The sequence below is a fragment of the Neoarius graeffei genome, chromosome 11 (assembly GCF_027579695.1).
Source record: "Neoarius graeffei isolate fNeoGra1 chromosome 11, fNeoGra1.pri, whole genome shotgun sequence".
Taxonomy (NCBI): domain Eukaryota; kingdom Metazoa; phylum Chordata; class Actinopteri; order Siluriformes; family Ariidae; genus Neoarius; species Neoarius graeffei.
The window spans coordinates 52,265,175-52,286,970 of record NC_083579.1 but is presented as its reverse complement, the minus strand read 5'-3'; the positions used below and the strand labels follow the sequence as shown (position 1 = coordinate 52,286,970).

The 21,796-nt window shown below is 42.0% G+C and overlaps 1 protein-coding gene across 1 annotated transcript in view; it reads right to left on the bottom strand.

Moving 5' to 3' along the window:
- Window positions 1-19,576, bottom strand: part of plekhh1 (pleckstrin homology domain containing, family H (with MyTH4 domain) member 1) — an 87,033-nt gene extending 67,457 nt beyond the window's left edge. Inside the window, exon 1 of the mRNA XM_060934162.1 lies at window positions 19,354-19,576. The gene's annotated coding sequence lies outside the window, so the exon portion shown is untranslated. The remainder of the gene's footprint in view (window positions 1-19,353) is intronic.
- Between the last annotated feature and the right edge of the window lie 2,220 nt (window positions 19,577-21,796).

Sequence of the window (21,796 nt, the reverse complement as noted above, 5' to 3'; positions counted from 1 at the left end):
CGTTCTTAAAAAGAACATGTAATTTGTCTCTGTCAAACCAACTAATAAAGGAAATTAGCATTTTCAACCATATTTTTCTTGTTTTTGTCTTTTGAATTACATTTTACCAAAATGTCAGATAATGTACAGTGTATCGCGATACGTATCATATCGTGACCACCGTATCGCGATACATATCGTATCGTGACCCTACCCCTCAATGCCACCCTTAATGAAATGTAACTCTTCTTCCACTGGTTTTATCAAGAGTTTCAAATAATACTGCCCTGAATATTACTATTCAAAGTAATAATACTGCCCCAAATCTTACATATGAACAAGAAAACAATATCCAGTATTTTCTGTGTCCCATATTTTTTGAAATTTTTGAAAGTGTAGCCCATGAAAAAAATCCATCCATCCATTATCTGTAACCACTTATTCTGTGCAGGTTCGTGGGCAAGCTGGAGCCTATCCCAGCTGGCTATGGGCAAGAGGTGGGGTACACCCTGAACAAGTCGCCAGATCATCACAGGGCTGACACACAGAGACAAACAACTATTCACACTCAGTCAATTCAGAGCCACCAATTAGCCTAACCTGCATGTCTTTGGGGGAAACCAGAGCACCCAGAGGAAACCCATACAGACACCGGGAGAACATGCAAACTCCACACAGAAAGGCCCCCGTTGGCCACTGGGCTTGAACCCAGAACCTTCTTGCTGTGAGGCAACAGTGCTAACCACTACACCACCGTGCCACCCCTCCGTGAAAAAAAAAATCTTAATCATAATAGATTGCCACAGAAATGGATGAAAAACACTTCTTAAAAATATCATCTTTGGTTGCATCTATAAATTAACAGCAAATAATATGTAGTGTATCAGGATTTTCCTACATTTCATGTTTAGTTACACATCCTGATATGATCGTGTTATTATATCACACATTTACAGAAACTGCAGCCAAAATATTGCAGCATTATGCATATAATGTACAAAGCTTCATACTTGCTTTAGATGTCATTATAATGGCCAATCATGCACTTTATAGCGGCGCTTCGGCCCGCGCGAGCAGAGCCCCATAGGCATAGTGTGTGGATACATAAACAAACCCATTGAGTTGTTTTCTGATGGTTTTGGTCCTGTGCGTGCCTGGCACCACAGGAAACCCAACAGCTGAGTAGTGAAGTGTGAAGTTGAATAGTAGTCGGGACAGTATAGTAGTGAGTAACTTGTCGCTGTTGTTGCCTGACGTTTTGTACAACATAAGGAAACAGTATAGTAACTATAACGGTAAAGAAATAAAGCAAAAGAGACTGGCTATGATATAAGAAAATTCTACCACCCAGAAACAGATGGGAGCTCTGCTTTTAGGCAGTGCCTAAATCTACAGTGGTACTTGAAAGTTTGTGAACCCTTTAGAATTTTCTATCTCATCTCATTATCTCTAGCTGCTTTATCCTTCTACAGGGTCGCAGGCAAGCTGGAGCCTATCCCAGCTGACTACGGGCGAGAGGCGGGGTACACCCTGGACAAGTCGCCAGGTCATCACAGGGCTGACACATAGACACAGACAACCATTCACACTCACACCTACGGTCAATTTAGAGCCACCAGTTAACCTAACCTGCATGTCTTTGGACTGTGGGGGAAACCGGAGCACACCCACGCAGACACGGGGAGAACATGCAAACTCCACACAGAAAGGCCCTCGCCGGCCCCGGGGCTCGAACCCAGGACCTTCTTGCTGTGAGGCGACAGCGCTAACCACTACACCACCGTGCCACCCTAGAATTTTTTATATTTCTGCATAAATATGACCTAAAACATCATCAGATTTTCACACAAGTCCTAAAAGTAGATAAATAGAACCCAGTTAAACAAATGAGACAAAAATCTTATACTTGGTCATTTATTTATTGAGGAAAATGATCCAATATTACATATCTGTGAGTGGCAAAAGTATGTGAACCCCTAGGATTAGCAGTTAATTTGAAGGTGAAATTAGAGTCAGGTGTTTTCAATCAATGGGATGACAATCAGGTGCGAGTGGGCACCCTGTTTTATTTAAAGAACAGGGATCTATCAAAGTCTGATCTTCACAACACATGTCTGTGAAAGTGTATCATGGCACAAACAAAGGAAACTTCTGAGGACCTCAGAAAAAGCGTTGTTGATGCTCATCAGGCTGGAAAAGGTTACAAAACCATCTCTACAGAGTTTGGACTCCACCAATCCACAGTCACAGGCATGCAAACTGGTCAGGGGTGAAAAAGGTGAGAAGGATGCACGGGGACACGGCACGCGCGCAAAAGTACATTTCGTAGTCTACGTTACAAAAAAAATTGCAACCAGTGACATCTTGAATTTAATACAGTACAAAATAACTTTCCATAAACATGTCTTAATAAGTTACTGTTGAGTGGCCGGTAAATTGTACCATTTATTTGTCAGTGGCCGGTAAAGTTTGATATTTTGTGAAGTTAATTTTCACCCCTGTGTACAACACAGTGGGCTATTTACAAAAAGGTATATATTACTGCCTGTGCTATCTAACAGACCTACCCCAGAGGACACACCTGGCCAATCCCTGTCTGTCAATTTTCTTAAAGACATCACCTATGTGAAATCAGGGGCGGATCTAGAAAAATATTTATGGGGTGGCAAGAGGGGGGCAGGAATTTTTGAGGGGTGGCAACGTATTACAGACATGTATATATACTGAATTTAATCACAGTTTGACGACAAATAGTATGTACACACTACAAAAGGGCACAGACTGCCATTTACAAACTCATACAGATAAACTTAATCTCATGCCTTTATTGTTCACGAAGAACACACATTCTCAGATGAGGTCTATACCGTTTCTGGACAGTTTTATACTGTATATGCAAAAGAACAGACACTAAAAAACAACAATAACAACACTGCTTCAAGTTCAGCATGATTTAAACCATTTACACCAGTGTCACATTTTATAGTTTTTTTTCCTCACGCTTTGTAAAGGCTCACCAGTGAGCATAACATGAACTTGTCATGCCTACAACAGCTGAATGCGGCGATTTCCATGTTGCTCAGCAAAACGCGTCACAAATTTATCAAGATCTAATGCTTTTGTGCGCTTTGATTCAATGCTGAGTACAGCCAAACTTGATAGTCTCTTTTCTGTCATAGTCAACCGCAAATAAGTCTTTATGAGCCTGAGAGATGAAAAACTTCGTTCACAGGATGCTCACAGGCAAGACAACCGCTATTTTACACAACCTGAACAACTCAAAAAAAACATCATCATCATCTTGGTATGGGTCCAAAAACAGTGAACTCCATGAGAGAGGTAGGACTCTCCTGTTCCCCCTTTTTTCTGTCTAGTACTCTCCTCGTCTGATGTAACTCATGTTTAAGATCCTCAATATTTGAATCATAAGCTTCAGCCAATAGCAATGTTTTCCTTGACAGACGGTGAATCAATATTAACTTTTGTGGCCGACTTTACACAAAACTAATGTCAGACCTAGCTAACATTAGGCAAAAAAAAAAAAAGTGTGTTTCAGGTAACATGAAATACTAAAATAAGGTCAGTAGGTAGGAAATTTTTTTTTCTTAATTTGTTTTATTTTGTTCGAAAAAATTAACACAAGTAAACATCTTACAAAATAGTATTTTGGCACAGAATCCTTTATACCACACATCATAATAAAATAAGTGTTTTAAATCTTTAAACGAATAAAAAAAATATCGCAAGAGTTCGAGTTATGATCTGCGGAAGCGTATTGCTGCCACACTCAAAAAAAAAATGGCTTAGACTCAAGTAATTACGTGAAAAGATATTGTTAACAGAGTTATCACGTTTTTACAATATATTTATCATGTAATAACATAACACGTAATTTCATGATATTTTCATGTGATAATGTGAAAACACCTTATCAAGAAATAACGTGAAAATATGGTTTAACGTCCTAGGCTCGGCTACTTCCATTAAAAGCAGACGGCCTCGCCGAGCCTACTGTAGAACTTGGGTCGAGCAAAAACACGGAGCAAAAACATGGCTGAATCCTGAATGACTCCTATTTGTATAAATAGGGGACTACATAGGCGGCAAAATGTAGTGTTTTTCCCTGCCATGGAAGTGCACTTGTATACTGAAGAGGAAGCAATTTGCATTACAGCCAGGAGGGCTGATAGAAGTGGCAAAACATTTTACTTTTTATCGTTTCTTTCACAACTTGAATGCGTTGAAACAAAAAATTATGACAAACTAACGCCGCTTACACTAAAATATCGAGGGAAATTTGTAATAAAAACTTTACGGTCGGCAATTTCGACGCGGAAATTCTCGATCGGTCGGGTTACCGGAAACACACTTTTTTTTTTTTGCCTTACATGTATAGTTAGCTAAATAACCTTCTCCAACCTGATTTTTATCCTCTCAAAATCAGCATCGCAACTATACTAGCACTGTTCATTCATTATAATTTCATTTTTTGATAGATAGTTAATCAGCTTTTACCCCTTTCCTCCCGTGTCTCCTTTCCTCGCGACTCCTGGCTCCCTCGCTTCGCGCCTCTCAATTTTCCAAAACAACCAATCTCTGGCGTTATCTCGTGCTGCATTCGCCACAGTCGGACATTGGAAATTCGCGCACGTAAATGTCAAATTGGCCGTAATTTTTCTTTGAATTCGTCGCTGCCAACTGGGGTAGCAGCAGGGGTGGCAAGGCTTTCTTTTAGAGTGGCATATGCCACCCCGGTAGATCCGCCCATGGTTATTCACCCCCGAGCGCGCTGGAAACTGTTCCATTGGTATTCAGATTCAGTCGCGAGATGAGGTTGCCAGATCTCTCTATAAAAAGGTGACTTTGCGGTCTGAATCTGTGGAATATTCGTAAGCGAGGACTGGCAACCAGCAGTGGGTTGTGCACCAGCTGATCAGAACTCCAATGGAAAAGAAGCGTGTTAGTAACTGTTTATCTTGATTGGCTGTAACCTTGTAAGTGAAATGTTTGGCAACAATAGCGTTGTAGCCTGCCTACCCCCCCCCCCAAAAAAAAAAAAACTCTTCGGATCTACACGATTCACACAAGTGACCTATTTTGGGACCAAAACGGCGAATTTCGCCGAAAGGTGAGGAGTTTGCATGTGTGAGTCAGACAGATTGTGTACAAATGGAGGAAATCCAAGACTACTGTTCCCCTCCCTAGGAGTGGTCGACCAACAACGATCACTCCAAGAGCAAGGCGTGTAATAGTCGGCGAGGTCACAAAAGACCCCAGGGTAACTTCTAAGCAACTGAAGGCCTCTCTCACATTGGCTAATGTTAATGTTCATGAGTCCACTATCAGGAGAACACTGTACAACAATGGTGTGCATGGCAGGGTTGCAAGGAGAAAGCCACTGCTCTCCAAAAAGAACATTGCTGCTCGTCTGCAGTTTGCTAAAGATCATGTGGACAAGCCAGAAGGCTATTAGAAAAATGTTTTGTGGATGGATGAGACCAAAATAGAACTTTTTGGTTTAAACGAGAAGTGTTATGTTTGGAGAAAGGAAAACACTGCATTCCAGCATAAGAACCTTATCCCATCTGTGAAACATGGTGGTGGTAGCATCATGGTTTGGGCCTGTTTTGCTGCATCTGGGCCAGGACGGCTTACCATCATTGATGGAACAATGAATTCTGAATGATACCAGCGAATTCTAAAGGAAAATGTCAGGACATCTGTCCATGAACTGAATCTCAAGAGAAGGTGGGTCATGCAGCAAGACAATGACCCTAAGCACACAAGTCGTTCTACCAAATGATGGTTAAAGAAGAATAAAGTTAATGTTTTGGAACGGCCAAGTCAAAGTCCTGACCTTAATCCAATCGAAATGTTGTGGAAGGACCTGAAGCGAGCAGTTCATGTGAGGAAACCCACCAACATCCCAGAGCTGAAGCTGTTCTGTATGGAGGAATGGGCTAAAATTAAGTTAAACAAACATACAGTACATATACATTTAACAGTACATATAACAGTACCATACAGTTAAACAAATGAGACAAAAATATTATACTTGGTCATTTATTTATTGAGGAAAATGATCCAATATTACATATCTGTGAGTAGCAAAAGTATGTGAACCTCTAGGATTAGCAGTTAATTTGAAGGTGAAATTAGAGTCCGGTGTTTTCAATCAATGGGATGACAATCAGGTGTGAGTGGGCACCCTGTTTTATTTAAAGAACGGGGATCTATCAAAGTCTGATCTTCACAACACATGTTTGTGGAAGTGTATCATGGCACGAACCAAGGACATTTCTGAGGACCTCAGAAAAAGTGTTGTTGATGCTCATCAGGCTGGAAAAGGTTACAACACCATCTCTAAAGAGTTTGGACTCCACCAATCCACAGTCAGACAGGTTGTGTACAAATGGAGGAATTAAGGACCATTGTTACCCTCCCCAGGAGTGGTCGACCAACAAAGATCACTCCAAGAGCAAGGCATGTAATAGTCGGCAAGGTCACAAAGGACCACAGGGTAACTTCTAAGCAACTGAAGGCCTCTCTCACAAGAAGAATAAAGTTCAAGAAGAATAAAGTTAATGTTTTGGAACGGCCAAGTCAAAGTCCTGACCTTAATCCAATCGAAATGTTGTGGAAGGACCTGAAGCGAGCAGTTCATGTGAGGAAACCCACCAACATCCCAGAGTTGAAGCTGTTCTGTATGGAGGAATGGGCTAAAATTCCTCCAAGCCGGTGTGCAGGACTGATCAACAGTTACCACAAACGTTTAATTGCAGTTATTGCTGCACAAAGGGGTCACACCAGATACTGAAAGCAAAGGTTCACATACTTTTGCCACTCACAGATATGTAATATTGGATCATTTTCCTCAATAAATAAATGACCAAGTATAATATTTTTGTCTCATTTGTTTAACTGGGTTCTCTTTATCTACTTTTAGGACTTGTGTGAAAATCTGATGATGTTTTAGGTCATATTTATGCAGAAATATAGACAATTCTAATGGGTTCACAAACTTTCGAGCACCACTGTATATATTTTTCTATTTTCTTTCTATTTTCTTCACAGTAAAGATGCAAAGCTGGTAAAGATGGAACTACTCAAAACAATTTTTAAAACTGTAGTGGAGCTCCCTGCACACAGAGCGAAGCTCTGTACTTAAGAGAATATAGTGATGCATCAGAATGATTTTTGATGTTGTTTGCAACCGCATGGTGTCCGTACATACAAATGACTTAAGGCCCGGTCCCACAACACCGATAACTAAAACTACAACTATACAATAACTATAAATAAAATCACTCCCCTGCAGTTTATGTGGTTGGTGGTCGCACCAGGCCGATAACGATACCTATAGCCCAGGCCTGGATTTATCCGTATGGATGAGATTGCATCTGGAGCGATTTTTCCAGTCCTGGACCTGCTTTGATAAAACATCTGACCAATCAGGTAATTGTTTACATGTGACGTCGTCTGAGCACGTGCTATTTTCCCCCGGGCATCTTTGCACATCCTTGTTGCATCATGAAGTCACGGAATACGGATTCACGGAAAATAAAAAATATAATACAAAGCACGGATTTTTTATTCATGGATATGTGATTTTCCATGAAATATCAATAGTAAATTAATAAAGTAAACATATAAATGCAGGTAAGATATTTTAATTATGAACTTCAGCAGTCCAAACATTTAACTGTTTTAGATTTCTTACATCCTGGCGACTTGTCCAGGGTGTACCCCGCCTTTCGCCCGTAGTCAGCTGGGATAGGCTCCAGCTTGCCTGCGACCCTGTAGAAGGATAAAGCGGCTAGAGATAATGAGATGAGATGAGATTTCTTACATTTTTTTTATCCGTGATGCATGATCCATATGAAATTCGTAACCAATCTGTAATATACTGAAACGTCAGTGAGCAATCTGTACGTAAATTACTCACATCCGCGATGCAACTGTATTAAAATCCGTAACCACTCCATATTTTGTGTCCTTTTTTATTATATTTCCGTAATCCATGACCTATCCGTATTATATCAACCACCGGAGTATGTACATGGGTTGTTTTGAAGTCCAAGCTGTACAGTAAGACCCAGAATAATGTGCTACTACTTGGAAAAAACTTCCATGACTTCCATGAACTTGCATGCATTTATTTCCCTGAGTGTCAGGACCAAGTGATATTATAGTGGGGATTATAGTTGTGGTGTGACTGCTCCAGACTGGAACTAAATCCAGGCACAGGTATGGAGCACTTGCATGTGACGTCACAGCCGATCCAGATTGTGACAGACGCCATCTTGTCGGTCAAACGCCATATTTCCGCCTTCTACTTCTACTTCTACCATTTCTTCTGGAAAACCCTACTATATACAATTCTACTACAATGGCTGCGGCTACAAGCTCTCCCTACCTGTGCACGTTTTTTATGTTTTTTGTGTGTATTTTTGCGTGTTGTTCGTCTGTACCGGACTTCAATATCCACTACAACCGTATGGACTTACTGGACATTGGTTTCCAGCAGAAAATGACGGTTTGTAGCGATTTCCATCGCATGCACAACATTCCGGACGAGATAGCGAGACCAGCGGGGTCTCCGTGGATTGTTATCGGAAGCAAAGCGAAGGAGGCGGCGTCGGGAGAGGAAGCAAAAGCGAGGCTGCAGAGCCGGCCTGTTGACCAAGCTCAGAAAACAGCCACTCAAATCTCCACTGCTAAGCCTCTATCTCTCCAACACCAGATCCATGGTAAACAAGACGGACGATTTGGAATTACAGCTGGAATTACCTTATTCTAGTCTATAATCGGCTGGTCAGTGCTATACTCAATACTTAAGTGACTTACCCGTCCAATGAGGATTATTTTCTTGTTTACAAGATGCCACATCTGAGACGCTGACAAATCCTGAATTTCTGTAAAGATAACTGTCCAGAGATTTATAAGCACGCAGTGCTTCACCACTGAACAGCGAGGGAAAGTTAATGAGGTAATTATACACGTCTGGGTATTCCGCTGGCAGTTCCATATCCACTGACACGGTCGTGAAAACTATGTCCGGTAAGCCATAAGGGTCACTAATCTGTAGATCGTTTATTTTAGACATACATCTAGTTATCTGTTCATTAGAAAAATGAGCCGTGTAGTCCGTTGGTTGAAATTGATCCATTCTGTACATGAGTGCAGCAGTATTCAGCTGTGTTTTTTACCGACAAGATGGCGGCTGTGTACTTTCCGGTCACGTGACTGCAAGATCTCTATAGTCGTAGTTGTAGTTATAGGTATAGTTATAGTTATAGTTTTCAGTGTTGTGGGACCGGGCCCTTACAGTACATGTACCACCACAGGGAACCCAATCATAAGCACAAAGCAAGGTATTTCAAACACTTGACCATCATACAACAAAATTTGTATCTTTATTTACATAAGATAGATGGGTTTTTATCTAGCGCTTACTTTTAATTTGTTTTTTTTTTAAATAATGTGGGCTTATTTATTAACACTGTAGCAGCCCTTGACATTAAGAACAACAGCAGAGTCTCTGATGGGTGCATATGTGTTTTATTCCTCTTGTACACAAGTATAGCGTCAAACACCGGACATCAAACACTGTGCACTGAGCACCGTGAAAACTAAAGAAAACCAAACAAAAATAATTAATGTAAAATGGCTGTAAACAAATAAATATTTTTGCAGGGTAATGTTTACAGATTATGCTCTGAACGTTACACACCTTGCGCCGCTCAACCAAGGATGCAAACCTCTACAAGTTAGCCAAACGTGCACCGTCAGCTTCTGTGCTCAAAGTCTTATGCTAAACCACAGTTCAACCAATGCACCGAACACAAACAAAACACACTCAATAAACAGCACACAAACTTTACATTGTGCATGAATGACATATCAGGATGACGGACAGCAAAGCTTTATAACATACTATGTAGTGAAAATTCATTATGTCTGATAATTATAACTATTCTTTTAAGTTCGTTTCTTAAGACACGTATTTTTAAGTATGTTACCTCGCTTGTTGACAGTTTCGGCGAACACTTCCGCCTTCTTCAAAACAGTCACCAGATGTCGAGTGGTGACGTGCCTTATCAGCTGATGTTACTCTATGGAGGCGTGAACGTCCCGCCCAATTTGACAGGTAGTCCACGCCTCCTGCTGTCAGGTCGCTGCCCCAGGACTGCGCTCCAGGTATGTGACAGCGCGTACGCTCCCTCATCCCGGTTCATGGTCCTCTGCGCCCGCTTACGTATCTCCACTGCCTCCAAAATCCAACGCTGATATCTATTCTCTTCAGCGCGAATGACTCTGGCCTCTTCCCAATTCATAATATGATTTTGTCGTTTGCAGTGGTCTGAAATGGCTGATTTTAGGTTTTCTTGGTTTGCTTTTTCTTTTTCGGATCTTGTGAGTCTTTTTGTTGTTTCTTTTTCACATTCTAATTGGTGTTCTTTCCTGCGAGTGTGGAAGCATCTGCCCGTTTCACCAATATAGACTTTATTGCATGACCGGCAAGGAATTTCATATATGATATTGCATTTATTGTCCAGTTGTATTTTATCTTTGGGGTGAACTAGCAGCTGTCGGAGGTTCTTGTATGGTTTGACCGGGGTGTTGATGTGGTATTTCCTCATGGATCGTTGGATGCGTTCTGTAACTCCTTTTATGTATGGTAATGTGACAAAGCCCCAGTTTGTTTTTTCTGTGTTTTTTCTTGTCTGTTTGTTTCGTTCCTTTTTTTGTGTCTGTGATTTTCCTTTTCGAATTGCCCACGGTGGATATTGGCAGTTTTTTAATGCCTGTTGGATGTGTTGTTCCTCCTCCTGTCTGTCTTTCTCCTCCGTGATGTTCTGTGTTCGGTCGTATAGTGTTCTGATTACTGACATTTTGTCATCCCATCGCACACAAGAAACTGTTAACATTGCTTATCATATTAAAGGCCAGCGCGCAACTGTAATAAACAATGTTAACAGTTTCTTAAAGAAACTGTTAACATTGCTTATCATATTAAAGGCCAGCGCGCAACTGTTTTGTTTTTTTCTCCGCCGGCCCACACTGAACCACCGGGAAAACTCCCGCTACTCCCGATGGCCAGTCCGTGTGTGAACACGCACAATATAGAGACAAGTCCTTAAGAATTAACATACATGAAAATAGCTCAGCGGCATGTAAACATTCCCTGAAAGTGTAGGTGGCACTGCGGCTAGATGCTACGTGAAATGGCACAAGGCAAACACCATGCGTCGCTCAGTCAACAGACAAAATCCACGAACCCAGTAGTCCTCCTACTACTGTGGGTTAGTGTTCTGTGGCCAAAAACACCCTATGCACAGTCATTCCAAAACATCCCCACTAGTTGCAGGTTATGTCTCAAATACAGATATGCGTTGTGGATTAAGCGATCTATTTTCAAGCATCAGGCTTCTCTTCCTTCATCTTCCAAATGTGGACTCCGCTATCTTTTTGGCATGTCAGCATTGAAATACCATTTGCAGAGATATTTCACTCGCCATTAAGAAAAGTAAAAGCAACACATGATTAGGGCTACATGATTAGCAGGGGGACACCGTTTTAAGCGCACGGAATTTTAAAAACAATGTAATTACATCTGAGTCCGTCTACATCGCGCAATAAACCCGTCCTTAGCAGAACCTACTTCAAAGCATGATGCTAGCTGCAGATGCACAAGTCAAAATCAAATGAACCCAAGTAAACATGCCGCGGCGGGCAACATTAATAACCAAATTGCCTTACCTTAAAACGCTGCCTTGACCACAGGACGACTCGCAATTATTCCACTTAAATCCACACGGTTTAACACATCTAACACAGCTAGCAAGCTGGATATGTGCTAATATTGTTGTGCTTGTTTTCTTCCGTAGATGCCATTTTTACATTACCCAGTCCCACATCCAAAAATATGACGTAAATATATGTTAATTGTATTATTATAACTATTAGCAAGCAAATCAAACAACATATTAAGAAATCAATATATCAAATCACCCGACACGTATGAAAACAGAAGAACTGATTTTTTACTGTTGCGGAGATATCGCGGGAGTAGAATGGATGACGTATGCAAGGCTACGGTGTGCCTTAGGGGACAGAAGGGTTCGTTTTACCTTACTGTCACGTCAATGTTATTTTTGTTTTATTGCCATTGTAGAAATATTGTGCACGTCCCTTTCGACAAATGACAAAAAATCGTTTCATATCGATATTATGAATTTTGATATCGTTTGACACCCATATCGATATCGTGATAAAAATACGATATATTGCACAGCTCTATGTGACGTCCACCCACTTTCGCTAACTCCACCCAATGTGTCCACCCACTTCCAGCCAGCACGGTTCAGCGCGGTTGTAGTCGAAATGCAACTCCAACAGCCCCGCTCAGCTCGACTCAGCCCAACTCAGCACGGCACGGCTCAGCCCGACTCAGCCGCGTTTGTAGTGGAAAAGCGGCATTACAAACACATTTTACACTCATCAGGGGCTCCACTTTTCGGCAGTGCCAAAAAATATATATTAGATTTAAACACCAGTTAAATTGAAGGGCGTTAATACATGAACCACTTCATAGTGCTTTAATACAAATGATTGAAAGCAGATCAGAAGCGCTTTCGATGCGAACTGACTTCGCTTACAATCAATCACATAAGATTTTGGTTTATCCTTCAGCATGTTTCAAAACAAATTTATGTCCATGATGTCTTCTAATTATTATTATTAGTGCAGTGAAAAACAGAACTCTGCTTTGTTTTTATGGAGCCCCCTACAGGTCATGGTGGGGATTGGGTTTTTGAGCAACTTTTACTTTAGTGAAAAAAACAAAAACAAAACCACACACACACACACACTCAGAGCCAAAACCTACAGAGTCCCCTAAGGGTCATAGTGGAGAATTTTTTTTAACTACTTTTATATTCTCTCGCAATACTTTTCTTTGACCTCGCAATAAGGGTTAGCACTAAAGTATTGCAAGGGAATGCAAAAGTAGCTATAAAGAAATTCCCACCACGACCCTTAGGGGGCTCCATAGGTTTTGGCTCTGAGCATATTCTCTTCTTTTTTTTTTTTTTTTTTTAACTTTCCCACTTCTGTAAACTCTGCCCCCTAGTGAACATGTTACGTGCAAATATGAAGGCAGGCATCTAAGCCCGAGTCTGCTCACGACACCATGACGGGATTCCATAAATGTGGTCACAGAAGTATAATTCAGGTTTCCGACATGCCATAGACCCGAGGTCTAAAGATTTTCAGAGCTATCAGAAAGATACACACATGCGCTCTAACACATCTTAGCTCCCGGATAGAGACATGGACCCCTATTCAAGCTTTGAATTTTATACTGTGTGTTCATGAATGTGAAATCAACTCCTGAAAGGTTAGGGAACCTTATTTTGGGAAGTGTGGTGAAAAAAGGGTATCTGTGTGTGTGTGTGTGTGTGTGTGTGTGTGTAATGCTGAAAGTAGAGGTGTCCAACCCATATAGTCCTGGAGGGCCAAAGTCCAGCACCGTTTGGTGAAAAGTCAGATGGGACACTTAAACATTTCCCTGCTTAAACATTTACATTTATTCATTGGGAAGACTCTTACAAGTGAGTTGAGGAATAAAGAGTAAAAATAAGAGACTCAGACACATCAGTATCAAACTGAACTGAGCTATTCTATCCAAAACAGCTTCCATACACACCCTATTCATACCTACACTTTATAACACATATCGTTTTCCTGATTTCACTAATGTCCTTATGGAAATGGTGTTTCTATGATGTTTATATTACCATGACAGTTTACAAGTTGATCTTTTTGTACATGCGTATCTTTTGCACATCCTGCTAATCATTATAGTAATTATACAGTTTGCAGAGTTTTAATCAGCTTTTGGTATTTTATGCTCTAAAACTCATCCACATGATGTATAGTCAAAAGGACTGTGCTGTGTATTTATAATATACTGAGTATTTATGGTGCGGCACTGCATTGTCCCACTTACTGTCAGTTTCCTTTATTACTGTGTTGCAGTATGGTTCTAAAGGACTGACATTGCATTTCAGTGTACATTTGTACGTAAAAACATCTACTTGTCTTGAATCAAGGTTTGGGTAGAGCATAAACACAAAAGTTTAACAATAATGCCCCAACAGAAAATATATTTACACTCACTCATTTACAATGGTGCTTGAAAGTTTGTGAACCCTTTAGAATTTTCTATATTTCTGTATAAATATGACCTAAAACATGTGGGTGGTAAAAGAGAGCAACTGGACTTGCTTGAAGATTCTTGAAGACCTAAAACATCATCAGATTTTCACACAAGTCCTAAAAGTAGATAAAGAGAACCCAGTTAAACAAATGAGACAAAAATATTATACTTGGTCATTTATTTATTGAGGAAAATGATCCAATATTACATATCTGTGAGCCGCAAAAGTATGTGAACCTCTAGGATTAGCAGTTAATTTGAAGGTGAAATTAGAGTCCGGTGTTTTCAATCAATGGGATGACAATCAGGTGTGAGTGGGCACCCTGTTTTATTTAAAGAACAGGGATCTATCAAAGTCTGATCTTCACAACACGTTTGTGGAAGTGTATCATGGCATGAACCAAGAACATTTCTGAGGACCTCAGAAAAAGTGTTGTTGATGCTCATCAGGCTGGAAAAGGTTACAACACCATCTCTAAAGAGTTTGGACTCCACCAATCCACAGTCAGACAGGTTGTGTACAAATGGAGGAATTAAAGACCATTGTTACCCTCCCCAGGAGTGGTCGACCAACAAAGATCACTCCAATTGCAAGGTGTGTAATAGTCGGCAAGGTCACAAAGGACCACAGGGTAACTTCTAAGCAACTGAAGGCCTCTCTCACATTGGCTAATGTTAATGTTCATGAGTCCACCATCAGGAGAACACTGAACAACAATGGTGTGCATGGCAGGATTGCAAGGAGAACGCCACTGCTCTCCAAAAAGAACATTGCTGCTCATCTGCAGTTTGCTACAGATCACGTGGATAAGCCAGAAGGCTATTGGAAAAATGTTTTGTGGACGGATGAGACCAAAATAGAACTTTTTGGTTTAAATGAGAAGCGTTATGTTTGAAGAAAGGAAAACACTGCATTCCAGCATAAGAACCTTATCCCATCTATCAAACATGGTGGTGGTAGTATCATGGTTGGGGCCTGTTTTGCTGAATCTGGGCCAGGATGGCTTGCCATCATTGATGAAACAATGAATTCTGAATTATACCAGCGAATTCTAAAGGAAAATGTCAGGACATCTGTCCATGAACTGAATCTCAAGAGAAGGTGGGTCATGCAGCAAGACAATGACCCTAAGCACACAAGTCGTTCTACCAAATAATGGTTAAAGAAGAATAAAGTTAATGTTTTGGAATGGCCAAGTCAAAGTCCTGACCTTAATCCAACCGAAATGTTGTGGAAGGACCTGAAGCGAGCAGTTCATGTGAGGAAACCCACCAACATCGCAGAGTTGAAGCTGTTCTGTACGGAGGAATGGGCTAAAATTCCTCCAAGCCGGTGTGCAGGACTGATCAACAGTTACCAGAAATGTTTAGTTGCAGTTATTGCTGCACAAGGGGGTCACACCAGATACTGAAAGCAAAGGTTCACATACTTTTGCCACTCACAGATATGTAATATTGGATCATTTTCCTCAATAAATAAATGACCAAGTGTAATATTTTTGTCTCATTTGTTTAACTGGGTTCTCTTTATCTATTTTCAGGGCTTGTGTGAAAATCTGATGATGTTTTAGGTCATATGCAGAAATATAGAAAATTCTAAAGGGTTCACAAACTTTCAAGCACCACTGTAAATGACACTTTTAGACAAAGTGATTTCAGGTTGAAATTAGCAACTAAGCAGTTGAGGTTCAGTGGCCTTGCTCGAAAAATAAACCATGGCAGCTTTGTTCAGGGGTCTCAAAACCTTTCTGGCCCGAGTTTCTCAAAAGCATCGCAGCACAAAGATTATCGTTAAGTGATACAGCATGCAGAACAACGAACGCGCTCCCTCCAAGTTAAGACGCTCTTAACTTTAAGAGGCTTTTGGGAAACCCACCTCTGATCAGTAGCCCAAAGCCTTAACCACTGAGCCACCACTTTCAGTATATGGAATATGAGCATAAACCATGTATAAACGTTTTATAACCTATTTTATAATATAGTCAATTACCTAAATACAAGACAAATGATCATGAAAAAGACCAAAAGTATAGAAAAAAAAACCCTCCGTACTTCTCATTATGATAAGTCTATCACTGTGTAATAAAGTAGAACAGGAAGAAGAAGAAGAAGCCTTTATTTGTCACATGCACACTCAAACAGAGTGAAATTCATCCTCTGCATTTAACCCATCTGAAGCAGTGAACACACAAGCACACACACAAGTGAGCAATGAGCACACACACATACCCAGAGCAGTGGGCAGCCATGCTACAGCGCCCGGGGAACAGTTGAGGGTTAGGTGCCTTGCTCAAGGGCATTTCAGCCCAAGGCAACCCCATATTAACCTAACCGCATGTCTTTGGACGGCGGGGAAACTGGAGCACCCGGAGGAAGCCCACGCAGACACGGGGAGAACATGTAAACTCCACACAGAAAGGCTCGAACCCAGAACCTTCTTGCTGTGAAGCGACAGCGCTAACCATTACACCACCGTGCCGCCCTGGAGCTGCATCCTCAGTGCTGAGTGAACACTTACAGTGAGTAGTTGGGCTTTTTATGAACACTGAAGAGGTTTTGCTGTAAAGCTGTAATAAAACTTTAGAATTTTTTTTTTATTACAGTACTGTGCAAAAGTATAGACACCCACTTTTTAGTACACTGTAAAACATTTCAGGCTTGTTAAGTTATGTCCACTTACTTTTTCTCTTTAACTCAATGAGCTCTGAAAAGTGTTTTAATTTGAACTAATCTGTGCAAGTTAGACTTGAATTACTTAGTTGTCTTGACTAATCGAGACTTTTGCCCGCTCCGCATGTGTTGATTCCACTTGAGTCTTTAAGTTATCGACTGAATCGTCAAATTGAGTTAACTTGCATTTTCAAGGCAGCAGGTGAACTTGCATTTCCAAGTTAAACCAATTTGAAATGTTTTCCAGTGTACAAATTTTCTGATCGATTTTTATTTTAGGATTTCTACATTATCGAAACAGTACAAAAGCAGTTTAGATTTCCAAACATTAGTTTTCCAGCACAAAATTAAATGTTACAGAAAATGTTTGTATGTCAGTAAAGAAAGCAAAATATGACAAAAGAGACACTTTTCAGACAAAAACATAATGAAGGCTGCTGGGTTTTGCTGCGAAAATAAGAAGCAAGTGTGACAGTCAAAGTGTCCAGGAGAACTGAGGCTGGTTCTGGAAGATGCTCAGTAAAACCTTCAGCTCATTTCTGTATAAAACTGACTGTACCTGAGACTAATTTGTTAAAGCAAAGGTTGGTCACAGCAGCACGGTGGTGTAGTGGTTAGCACTGTTGCCTCACAGCAAGAAGGTCCTGGGTTCGAGCCCTGTGGCCGGCGAGGGCCTTTCTGTGTGGAGTTGGCATGTTGTGTCCGTGTGGGTTTCCTCCGGGTGCTCCGGTTTCCCCCACAGTCCAAAGACATGCAGGTTAGACTAAGGCTACATCCACACGGCAACGAGATTTTTTTTTTTTTTAAATATCGCGTCCACATGGGCAACGGATCAGTAAAATTTCAGGTACATATGGCAACGCAACGCTTGCTGAAAACGATGCAATACACATGCCACACCTCTACGTGCGCTGTAAGACGGTCCTATCGGAGACACCAGAACAATAGAAGAAGTAGACGCATGCGCATAAACCCCTTCTTCTGTAGCATTAGCCACATAAAGTTTTGATTATTAATCAGTAGCGTAAAACGAAAGACGCGGAAAGAGGAATGAATGGGGGTAGATGGAAGCCGGTACGCCAACATTCTGATATCCTCCAGAATTCTTTAATGGTCCGGAATAAATTGAATGCTACACGTTGATGGATTACTTTGTTCTTCTATGCCCTTTTTGAGGAATGCATTGTCAGACTTAAACCAATATCTGAAGAGGTGAGATTGCTCCTTTTTTTCCCCTATTTTTGCTGGCGGGATTGTTTTTGTTTTTGGAAAGCGCACGGGCGATGCGCAGTTTGGTACTGCTTCCGCAGTGTTTGGACTAAAGACTCTGCCCTAAGGGCTATTCTCTCACTCTCTCTCTCTCACTTTGCACCATTACACAATAAATATTCACAGTGAAAATATTTTGTAAGCGCGTTTCATGAACCAAGTTATAGGATTTGTTGACAACTCGCATCGAGTTCGTTACACTTCTACCCGGCGTGAAGCACTCACAGTCATGTGGTTGTGACGTCATTGTAAACAAATCCGTTCTACTCATCCAGACAACTTCGCAACGGCGCCGTTGCCAGATTTTTTCACTCTGGAACCCGTTCTCAAAAGATTTCGTTTTGGGGCACCCAAAACTCCGGTGCCGTGTGGACGCCAGGCCGAAAAATAAACAATTTGATCAGATTCACCTGAATCCGTTGCCGTGTGGACAGGGCCTAATTGGTGGCTCTAAATTGACCGTAGGTGTGAATGTGAGTGTGAATGGTTGTTTGTCTCTGTGTGTCAGCCCTGCGATGATCTAGCGACTTGTCCAGGGTGTACCCCACCTCTCACCCATAGTCAGCTGGGATAGGCTCCAGCTTGCCTACGACCCTGCACAGGATAAGCGGCTCCAGATAATGGACGGATGGATGGAGGTTGGTCACACCAAATACTGACTTTGTTTCATTTATTACTGTTTACTGCTCTTTATAGTGGGTTTTTTTTTTAAATGTAGAAACATTTGATTTCATTATTATTGAAGGCATCTTTGTTCTACAGCATTTCTTTGCTTGTGCCTCAGGCTTTTGCACAGTGCTGTATTTGTGTAAAGCTGCATTGTGACAATGGCCACTGTTTAAAATGTGATACAAATAAAACTGAAATGAATTGCACTGAATTGAATTGAATTAAAACGTCACTGGGGTCTCGAGCGCTGCTGTGAAACTTTGTCCAAAAATGGTCAAGCGTACAGGTGTGTCAGTCTCTCTCTCACACACACACACACACACTCGACCCCCAGCTTGTCCATCCTAAAGCCACCAAAATACTGTACAAAGCTGGTGTCTGGTACATAACAAATACAAAATTCTCTTGTACATGACAACTAAAGCACTTAATAACTAAACACAGAGTATGGTAATAAAAGAGCAAACACACGTCACTATTCCAGCGACCTTTCCCGAACCCATAAGCATGTGGTGCAGAGAGACACAGCTGGTTTTGCTTACCTTCCTCTACACCGCCACACTTCCACGTTCAAACGCTACAGCTGGAGCATCACACGCGCGCGCGCGCGCACGCGCACACACACATCTGCAGGTTCTCTGCAGTCATTTATTCGTCTTTGTACCGGTGTGCCATAAGTTTCGGTCTTTCTCTCTCCGGGTTCACTCTTCTCTCCTCCACAGCAGCTAGGACAGATTTAACCCGAGCTCTCATTCGCTCAGTTCATTTTCCTTTAAAGAGCCGAACTCAGGCTCAAATGACTCCGTAGCCACGCCCCCTGGGCTGCCGGCCCCCCCCCCCCCCCCCTCCGCCCCCCTCACTTCACAGGAAATTGCGTCAGATTTCAACAGCAAGAAATAATCTGAATAAATTGTCAAGGTCTGTAGTGGTACAGTGTTGTCGATTCGATTCCTGTTTGGAGAGGAATTCGTTTCACATTGTCTTCTCTGACAGAGCATGTAAAATCTCCTTTTGAGAATCCGTGAACATTTTGCTATTACTATTACTGTTATTACTAAATGGTTTTATGGCCCAAATGACTGATTTTCTCCTTATTTCAAATACCAACATCTATGGATATACACTGAAAATACTCTCCAAATGTTTTCAGAATAACTAGTAGGGGTGTAAACTAAAGGTTTTCTATTATATTATCCATCCATTATCTGTAGCCGCTTATCCTGTACAGGGTCGCAGGCAAGCTGGAGCCTATCCTAGCTGACTGTGGGTGACAGGCGGGGTACACCCTGGACAAGTCGCCAGATCATCGCAGGGCTGACACATAGACACAAGCTACCATTCACACTCACATTCACACTTACGGTCAATTTAAGAAGAAGAAGAAACCTTTATTTGTCACATGTACACTTCAAGTACAGTGAAATTCATCCTCTGCATTTAACCCTTCTGAAGCAGTGAACACATCACACACGAGAGCACCCAGGGAGCAGTCAGGGATTAGGTACCTTGCTCAAGGGCACTTCAGCCCAAGGCTGCCCCACGTTAACCTAACTGCACGTCTTTGGACTGTGGGGGAAAGCGGAGCACCCGGAGGAAACCCATGCAGACACAGGGAGAATGTACAAACTCCACCCAGAAAGGCCCTCGCCAGCCACTGGGTTTGAACCCAGGACCTTTTTGCTGTGAGGTGACAGTGCTAACCACTACATAACCATGCCACCCCATATTATCCATCCATCCATCCATCCATCCATTATCTGTAGCTGCTTATCCTGTTCTACAGGGTCGCAGGCAAGCTGGAGCCTATCCTCGCTGACTATGGGCGAGAGGCGGGGTACACCCTGGACAAGTCGCCAGGTCATCGCAGGGCTGACACATATACCCCTTTTCCACCAAATCAGTTCCAGGGCTGGTTCGGAGCCAGTGCTGGTGCTGGTTTACAACTCGTTCAACTTGCGAGCCAGCTGAGAACCAGTTTGCTTTTCCATCGCTCACGGTGCTAAGTGGAGCCATGTCATTACGTCGCTGTATACGTCAGTTACGTCGCTGTATACGTCATTACGTCGCTGTATACGGAAGTTACGGCGCTACAGTTATATAAACCTTGGCGCAAATATCAAAGCAAAAACAACACGGAAGAAGCAGTAGCAACAACAACAACAATAATAATAATAATAATAATGGATGACTTCACGTTTGTACAGCTGCTGCTTCTCGTCGCTTAAAAATGGCGATCTTTCGCGGTCTTGTTATTGTTGTTGGTTTTAACAACTCCACCCCCCCCGCTGACGTAAGCGGTTCTTTCCTCTGGCCCAGCAGAGAGTTGGTGCTAGCCTGGAACCGGTTTTTCTGGCCCCAGAGCCAGTTCTTTGTCAGTGGAAACAGAAAACCCGGTTCCAAACTAAGCACTGGCCCCAAACCAGCCCTGGAACTGCTTTGGTGGAAAAGGGGCAATAGAGACAAACAACCATTCATACCCCTTTTCCACCAAATCAGTTCCAGGGCTGGTTCGGAGCCAGTGCTGGTGCTGGTTCACAACTCGTTCAACTTGCAAGCCAGCTGAGAACCAGTTTGCTTTTCCATAGCTCGCGGGGCTAAGCGGAGCCACGTCATTACGTCGCTGCATACGTCATTACGTCGCTGTATACGGAAGTTACGTCGCTGTATACGGAAGTTACGGCGCTACGTTTGCATAAACCTTGGCGCGAATATCAAAGCAACAACAACACGGAAGAAGCAGCAGCGGCAACAATAATAATAATAATGGATGACTTCGTGTTTGTACAGCTGCTGCTTCTCGTCGCTTAAAAATGGCGATCTTTCGCGGTCTTGTTATTGTTGTTGGTCTTAACAACTCCGCCCCCCCCGCTGACATAAGCGGTTCTTTCCTCTGGCCCAGCAGAGAGTTGGTGCTAGCCTGGAACCGGTTTTTCTGGCCCCAGAGCCAGTTCTTTGTCAGTGGAAACAGAAAACCCGGTTCCAAAC